Source organism: Chelonia mydas, chromosome 1 (genome assembly GCF_015237465.2).
Source record: "Chelonia mydas isolate rCheMyd1 chromosome 1, rCheMyd1.pri.v2, whole genome shotgun sequence".
NCBI classification, from domain to species: Eukaryota; Metazoa; Chordata; order Testudines; family Cheloniidae; genus Chelonia; species Chelonia mydas.
In genome coordinates, this window is record NC_057849.1 from 159,783,122 (window position 1) to 159,791,973 (window position 8,852).

The following is an 8,852-nucleotide window of genomic DNA, read 5'->3' on the forward strand; positions in this document are numbered from 1 at the left end:
TGAATTCAAAAGTAGAAGTAAGTTTGGTGCCATTCTTGTCACTGTTTGTCAACTTCAATTTTGCCCATGTAAACAGGCAAATCTGCTTCATTGAGTATCTCATGAAACTCATTCCTGTCTTTGAACATTACATTGCCTGCATTACAATAAATGTACAAGGAATGCTTGCACAATGCATAGTTCACTTTTGCTATTAAATGGAAAACTCTTCGCCTTACATTCTGATGAGCACTAAATTCACATAGTTTCCAGGATGTATATCACAACTTTGCACTTGCTTACTTTATTTTCATCCATGTACACAGTCTGAATTTCATACATTTTCTTGTTGTAAAGTGGGGTGGATATTGATACATAACACTAACTTAAATGATTTTGTAATAAACTGTGTGTAATAATAATTTGTGCATATTAGGGTGCATGCCCTCAACCTTAAGATGAATTTATGGTTTTAAATCAAAAAGTAATCACATATTAGAGTTACATATACATTAATATTAAAACAATTTAGTGACTTGTACTGTTATTAGTGTTAAATCATAGCAAATATGTTGCCTAATTCTGTCATATAGCAATGCATTTTACAAACACCCAGATTGTGGCCCAGATTGTGGCTTTAAAACATGGCCTGTGTTAGGCGGATAAGAGAAAAAGCCAAGCAGCAATCATAGTTTTATGGAGAATCTCTACTACCCCATGAAAGGATACAGTATGTGCCCCCTCCACCTACTACACAATGTTTCGGCTCCACTGGCTGTTTTGGTGAAGGGTGTCTAGTGTCAAGCATGAAGTTAGATTAGTACCATGCTTGTAAGCTTCACAGTGATTTGTTACTGGTGGATGGGAAGAGAACTCTTTGTAACTTCACCCTTGAACATCTACGGAGGGACAGAATCTCATTATCACTTGTAGAGAGACACACCCAAAAATTGCTGTTCACCAAGTCTGTACAGCTTTTTCACTAACAAACTGCCCGTGAGGCCCATCAGCCTCAGGGGCTAAAAGCACTAAGTAAACTAGAGTCTTGGCTCCCTCATCTGGACTTTTAGGGGCATTGGGACCTGCCAGGTCGGTTCTCACCCATCCAGGGCAACAGGCATTCAGAAGAATTTGATCAGCTTTCCTTTCCTCATTCAACATCCGAGCTTGAATTCTGGACAAGACCGTGACTCCAATTTTGGACACACCATAAGCAGTATTCGGCCAGCCCTCCTTCTCATGCACTCCGTTCTTGGTATCTTCCACAAACTTCGTCATGAGCTTCACTAGCTCCTCCTCAGTGATTGTGTCACTGCGAAATTTCTGCTGCAGGTCTTGGCTACATCTCTTGTCCGAACACTTATGAAACTGGATACATTCACCGCTCTGCCTATAAGCAGGAAAATACCACAGTGCAAACATCATCAAAATACTGTGAAGTATTAAAGTAAACAAGAATGGAAAGTGACTGATACTACAATAATTTGTCTATTAAAATAGATAAAATATTTATTAAAAAATAAATGGTCAAGTAGCATTGCCAAAAACTAAACAAAAGAATTCTGGACTAACAGTTGATACAAATGCTAAAAAATGAATAAAACAAATGAGAGTCTAAAAGTAATTTATAATGTATATATATTGTTGCTTAAGGATGGTAAAGACAGCCACAGATCCTCAGCTAAGACCAAGGAGCATGCAGTTCAGAAGGGGTGGAAGCATGGTCTTTGCTTTTCCCCAATCCTGTACCCGCTAGGTTTCAGCAGGTCCCCAGTGTAATTTAGAACAACGTACAGGTCTACAGACTCCTCCAACTTACTCCAGCTGCCAGTGCCCCAAAAGAGTAGATGCAGTACCTGGGGATTAGTCAGGGACTATCTGTCTAACCACGAGGAGACGATGAAGGGGACATGCCCCAACATTTTAGGCATTACCTTTTGTCCCCCTGTTACTTTAAATGAGAAATGGATGCTGGTGCAACTTTCACCAGGCTCCATTTCTTATTTAAAGTACCAGTGTGCCAGAGTGAGTGAGACAAGCGCTCCAGAACTTTTTTGGGTTGGGAGGGCCTCTCCACATGATGAGGAATGCTGACCGTGGTTGTTATGCAGCAAGCCGGCTACAGGGCCAGAAGAGGCAAGCACCATCCCTCCACCAGTGCCTGTACGCTGGGGGATGCCCATTTAAGAAAGTGCTGGGGGCAGCCTCCATCAGAAAGAGCCTTGGTAGCATAGCTGGAACTATACTGCAAAGGACGATGGGGCTGGAAATCTCCAGAGCCATCGCAGACTCAGCACAAGGTCTCTGTGGTGCTGTCTTTGCTCTTCGGTGGATCAGCCAGGGTGCTCACACAGCTTGACAGATTCACTGGGTTCTGGGATGTTATGTGACCCTGCCTCAGCCAGTTACTGACCAGAATCTTTGAAAAAGCTATTTTCCATCTAAGAGAGCAGTTCAGACTCTTTTGGGCCACATGACCCTTTCTCAACCAACTGTATTTCTCAGCCCGAGAGCGTGTAATAAATATAGTGGGCCAGATCCTCAGCCGGAATGAATCAGTTAATGGAGTGAGGTCACTTTCTAACCGCTGAGGCTCTGGCCTAGTTTTTATTATATTGTTGTAGATTTGCAGCTTCCACATTAGTCACATCCAACAACTTTTATAGCCAAACAGCCCAGGTCAAGTGTCCACTTGTAAGTGTTTTTACACTCAAAATATCTCAAAAGTTTTTTTCTTCCCAAATCTGTATGTGGTTCCTTCTTTGTTTCTAAGGGCCTGTCTACATTTAAAATGCTACAGCGGCAAATCTGCACAGCTGCAGCTGCACCATGGGAGCACTTCAGCGTAGACGCTACCTACGCTGATGAGAGGGGTTCTCCTTTCGGTTCAGTTAATCCACCTTCCTGAGAGGTGGTAGCTAGGTCGATGGAAGGATTCTTCCATTCACCTAGTGCTGTCTATACCAGGGGTTAAATCTGTTTAGCTACATCTCTCAGGGGTAGGACTGCCAACTTTCTACATGGACAAAACTGAACACCCTTGCCTCGCTCCTGCCTCCAAGGCCCCACCCCCCGCTCACTCTGTCCCCCCTCCCCGTTTCTCACTCTCCCCACCCTCACTCCCTCGCTCATTTTCACTGGATTGGGGCAGGGGTTTGGGGTGTGTGGGGGGGTGAGGGCTCCGACTGGGGGTGCAGGCTCTGGTGTGGGGCTGGGGATGAGGGATTTGGGGTGCAGGAGGGAGCTCCAGGCTGAAGGGTTTGGAATGCAGGAGGGGACTCTGGGCTGGGGCAGGGGGTTGGGGAGTGTGGGGAGTGAGGTCTCAGGCTGGGGATGAGGGCTCTGGGGATGATGGGGCTGCAGGAGGGGGCTCCGGGCTGAGGCTGAGGGGTTCGGCGTGTGGGAGGAGGCTATGGGCTGGGGCAGGAGGTTGGGGTGCAGGGGGTGTGAGTGCTCCAGATGGGGGTGCGGGCTGTGGGTGGGGCTGGGGATGAGGGATTTGGGGTTGCAGGAGGGGGCTCCAGGCTGGGACTGATGGGTTCGGAGGGTGGGAGGGGGATCAGGGCTGGGGCAGGGGGTTAGGGCACGGGAGGGGGCAGGGGTGCAGGTGGTGCTTACCTCAAGCAGCTCCCAGAAGCTCCGTGCTCCAGCTCCAAGGGGAGGTGTGGCCAGCAGCTCTGCGCACTGCCCTTTCTGCAGGCGCCGCCCCCACAGCTCCTATTAGCCGCAGTTCCCAGCCAATGGGAGCTGCAGAGCCGGCGCTTGCAGCATGCGTAGCCCCTTGCCTGCCGCTATGTGTAGGAGCTGGAGGAGGGACATGCCACTGCTTCTGGGAGCTGTGTGGATCCAAGGCAGGCAGGGAGCCTGCCTTAGCCCCGCTGTGCCGCTGACTGCACTTTTACTGGCTCGGTCAGTAGTGCTGACTGGAGCTGCCAGGGTCCCTTTTTGACTGGGCTTTCCAGTCGAAAACCAGACACGTGGCAACCCTACTCAGAGTTGTGCATTTTTCGTGACCCGAGAGACGTAGCTATACTGCTGTAAAATCCAGTGTAGACCAGGCCGAAGGCTGTGTCTAGACTAAACTTTTTCTTAAAATTACCCACCCTACTACCAATACAACTTCACCTATGGTAACAACGGTGGGAGTCTCCCACTGGGAGAGTTAATAAAGACTGACCACTGTTGTTTTCACTACTGCGCCAATGGACTTTGGTCAGAGTGTGTATATATGAATGACATGGTAGTTAAATGCTGCCAGGTGACACTGCCCTGTTTATTCTAGTGCTCTCACCATTGGGACCACTGATGGAGCTGAATCAGTTGTAGCAATGGTGGGAAATTGTAGGAAAATAAATCTAGTACACAGATTTGTAGTACTAAATAGTATGAGCAGTATAATAGTAATAGCATAATACTAAATATCGGCTGCTTAAAATGTATGGCAAAATACACTGCGGTGGTCTAGTATTTCACCTCATTGAGGAAGAAGTTGTGACAATATTGTGAGTATGTTGAGCTTACCATGTGGTTTTATGAGCGGTAACAACATATTGCAGACATCTCTGGTTCCAAAAAAGTTGGTTTTCAGTGTTTCCTCTGCTTGAATGTGAAAGGGTGTGGGATCATCAACTTTTTATAGAGAAAAAACAGCAACAACACAGGAGAGAATCAAACTGCAAATCTGAACAATTACACAATTATGTAAAAATTGACAGACAGGAACATGCGTCACACCTTAACCCCTATCTAGAAAAGGAGAATTTATTTGGGCTGGGGTCCCTAGTGCAGCCTGACAGTTTTCTCCTTCAGAGACATGCAGGTAGCAGCCAACAGGAGCTAAGCATTCTCCCCACACTCTCTCCCACCAGGATCAGCACCTCTTCTTTTGTCTGGAAAGGCTAGTTGAGAATTTTGGGCTACAACTTTGACTATGATTAGTAGGTTGCATAGAGAGGAAAAATAAATAAACTGGGCTAAAAGAACATTATTAAAGTTGCAAAATCAAGCGCTCCCAAAAGTTAAGAAATGCAAAAATTAAGGTTTGTTGTGTATATGCTGTCGTTAATTATATAATCACATACTATCTTTTCCCACACCTACGCAGGGAACGTTTTGCGGCATGAGAGGGCAGGGCATGGAGTTCTTTGGACCACTGTAGCCAGCAGCATTTAGAACAGCCTTAAACTCCTGCAGGCCCCAGGCTTGGGGTGATAGAAAGGTGGCATAGAGACACTCTTCCACATCTCAGCTGTCCCAACTGTGAGCTTGATGTAGATGAGTATTCAACCCAAATATTTCAAACAGCACCTACACTGGAGCCAACTCAGATCCAAAAATTCAGAAGAGTCATCTGACCTATTTAGAGGAAGGAAGTGAAACTGGTCTTTGGGAGAATGGTGGAGTTTATTTGCCATTTATTTATTCTTCAGTTATAATCAAGTCAGCCCCAGGCGACTCAGCTATCAGTCAAGATAGCATGCTGACCCAGTTACAACAGTTAAAAGTTGTACAGTTAACAGGACCTAGTTGCACTGTAACCAGGCCCCTGTAAAAGGGGCCTTAGTCCTGTTGGAGGATGGGAAAACTGCTTAAATTATTGATTGGAACCTGCGTGACAGTCAATCAAAGGAGGGATTTGGCACTAACTCAGTCACAGAACAGTAAACTTTCCAGGGCAGATTCAGATTGCTCAGACATTGATTGCACAAGAAACTGAAGTCTGAAATGTGATACTTAGTTAATACACCTGGAAGTATTATGTGTGGTGAACAGTATAATTAAGTGTGCAATACAATTTTCATGGTATCACTCTGCTTCTATGTGCTCAGAACTTTCTGGAGAATTCCTCACATCCCAGTCCTCAAAACACCAGCTCACATGCTTAATTTGATGATTGTAATCAATGGGACTATTTATAATAATAAAGTTAAGTATATGTGTGAATGCTTTCAGAATCAGGACTATAGTTTGGAAGTTTTCATGCTTATTTTTACTCCAAAAATGGAAGAAAATTCTCCCCACCTTTTTGGAGATATATAAATGAAGAAAAATATCCCTTTGTCAAAAAAAACACAAGTAACTCTTGCTAATTTTTGTTACCTCATGTAAGTAAAAAACAACAACCAGAAACTGAATATTTAATTTTCAAAATGTAATATTGCATTGACATAAGTTTATTACTTGCTTTTCTATGTTTTAAATGTTAGTACTGAATTGCATACAATACCTACATGACTGTTTTTCTTATTCCCTGACATATTTTGGATCAAGAGGATCTCCAGCTATGTCTTTTAGGGACCATAGCATGGTCTGTTTGTTAGCTCTGTTTTCCAGAGCCATAACAGTGTGCCTCTGTTGGATTTGCACTATCAGCAGAGCTAGTTTCTTCTAAAATGGTCAACTGGATTGAGGCAGTGAACTTCCTCTTTGATATTATTTGTTATTATGATGATTTAACTTTAAAATAATAATGAAGTTTAAATGGAAAATTTAAGGAAACCAAACCAAGTTACCACTCCACTCCTCTACCCAAATTCCACTAATAAAATGTGTGCATAAATTTGTGTACCATCATAGGGCCCTGATCCAGATAATGGCCTCCTGGTGTTAATACAAAAATAATTATTAACAATTATAACACCAAGCACAGAGCAATGCACATTACACCACATATTTTGCTACTATCCTAACCTTATGTACACTGAAGCCCTGTCTGCACTAAAATGATAGCTGTGTCAGCGAATCGAGTCACTACAATTTTCTGAAAGTAACAGAAAACTTTCTACAGTTTTCTGAAAGTAACAGAAAACTCTGAAGGTTAGCAAACCTCAGTCACACAGCAACGCCTGCTCTGCACAGCCTGTGCTCCACCTCTGCTCCCATCCCAGCCTGAAACCAACCCCCTCCTAGCAGCCTGCCATGCATAATACACAGTCCCAGGCACTCCTCCTGGCTTCCTTCCAGCACCCTGTGGGGGAAGGGAATAGGGAGACTCAACATGCAGTGGGGATATCTATGCTTGTAGTAAGTAATTTAGCTGATAACATAGAGCCTATGGATATTTGGGGAAGAGGGTTTTTCACCCCAATTTCTATCATCAAGCAAGTAGCCCATCAGGAGGTAATGCGGCAGTAGTACTCTCATGGCTGCACCAGTCAGACATGCTTTTTGGTGCTGGGCTACTTCACTTGTAGCTGAGGCATTGAGCAGAGCTGAGTTTAGAGCAGATCTAGTGCCTGCTGTTGCCCCTGCTCTCAGCCTAATGCCTGCTGCTCCAGTTATTGCCCTGTCCCCAGCGACTTGCCTGCAGTTACTCTTGAGGGCATTCTGCACCAAAAAATTAAAAATTCTGCACACAATATTTTAAAATTCTGCAAATTTTATTTGTCAAATAAATGTGGAGGTGCTGGCAGTGGGGAGCACAGGCCACTGGCTGCACAGAGGTGGGCAATCACTGTGCAGCTCCCCCTCTGGAAACACTCAGCGGTGAGGCTGCACCCAACCCTGACACAGCACAAGGACCAGGCATGGCCCAGAAACACCCCAGGGTCCTGCCCCTCTATGCCAGGTGCAGCAGGTATGGGCAGGCAGGCTCATCAAGACAGGATCCCCCTACTGTTACTCGTACCTTCTTGTCAACTGTTTGAAATGGGCCACCCTGATTGCACTACAAAAGTGATTTTTCCTCCTGTTGATAATAGCTCACTTCCACTTTAATTGAATTGTCTTGTTAGAACTGACCGCCCACTTGGTAAGGCAACTCCCGTCTTTTCATGTACAGTACTGTGTATATATATTCTGCATACTGTATTTTCCACTCCATGCATCTGATGAAGTGGGTTTTAGCCCATGAAAGCTTATGCCCAAATAAATTTGTTAGTCTCTAAGGTGCCACAAGGACTCCTCCTTGTTTTTCCTGATACAGACTAACATGGCGATCAGTCTGATACTCTGTGCAAGTTTTGTTGCAATTGTAAAACAGTGCTAGCAACAAGATCTACATGGTCATATTTTAATCATATAATGTCACACCCTGACATCTAGTTTTGAGCTGGGGAAGAAGACATCAGGAACTGACCTTGTGTACATTGACACACTCACTCTGCCTAGGTGCGCAGCACGATGGAGCCGTTTGCCCAAATGATCTCTTTTGGCTGCTGTTGGATCGCCCATCACTTTGTTACTGGGTGCAGGGGTAATAAAGTGTTGTTACCCTTGTTGTGTGAGTAAAGGGCAGCAGCACTGTGCTTGGCATGCGCTGATTGAGGGGTTCAACATCAGCTGCACTGCACTCGCTAAGCAGAGGGTAGGGGTGCCAAAGCCCAGTGGAGGAGAGGGAGGGTGGGGAGAGGTGTTTCTATGTGGTCCCTGCATAAGGGTCCTAGACACTATTTGAAACGCATCCCTCCATTTAATGACAGAGCTGATTAAGGCTCAGTTGAAAGTCTTTTGTTATGGATTACTAAAGCTGAAATCACTGATGACCAGGTCTAAGCGTTAGACCTGGTAGATGATAGTCTCTCTAGAAAATGAGACTGCCCAGCCTGCAGTAGCGGTGAGGCTCCCCCAAACTAACTGCCGAAATCCCTGAGAGCTGAAAGTATAGAGTGGTGGGATCTCAAGACATTCCAGAGGATGCAGGAGAGAGGGCAGTGGTGGAGTGAGTAGCAGTGGAGCATGTGGCGACTGGGCGAGTGGCCAATGGCAGCGCGAGTGGTGGCAGAGTGAGTGGCCAACGTCAGACCAAGTGGTGGAGGAGCAGCAGCAACAGAGGCATTGCTCAGTGCCTCCCTCCTACCCTCCACAGGTAGGAGGGGAACTCACGCAAATGGACCTCTGAACCTTTGCTGACTAAAGACAATTGTGAGTGGGGT

At 45.4% G+C, this 8,852-nt stretch overlaps 1 pseudogene; it reads right to left on the minus strand.

Annotated features, from left to right (window-relative positions):
* Positions 1-254: 254 nt before the first annotated feature.
* Positions 255-7,304, minus strand: LOC119565406 (annotated as a pseudogene).
* Positions 7,305-8,852: the final 1,548 nt, after the last annotated feature.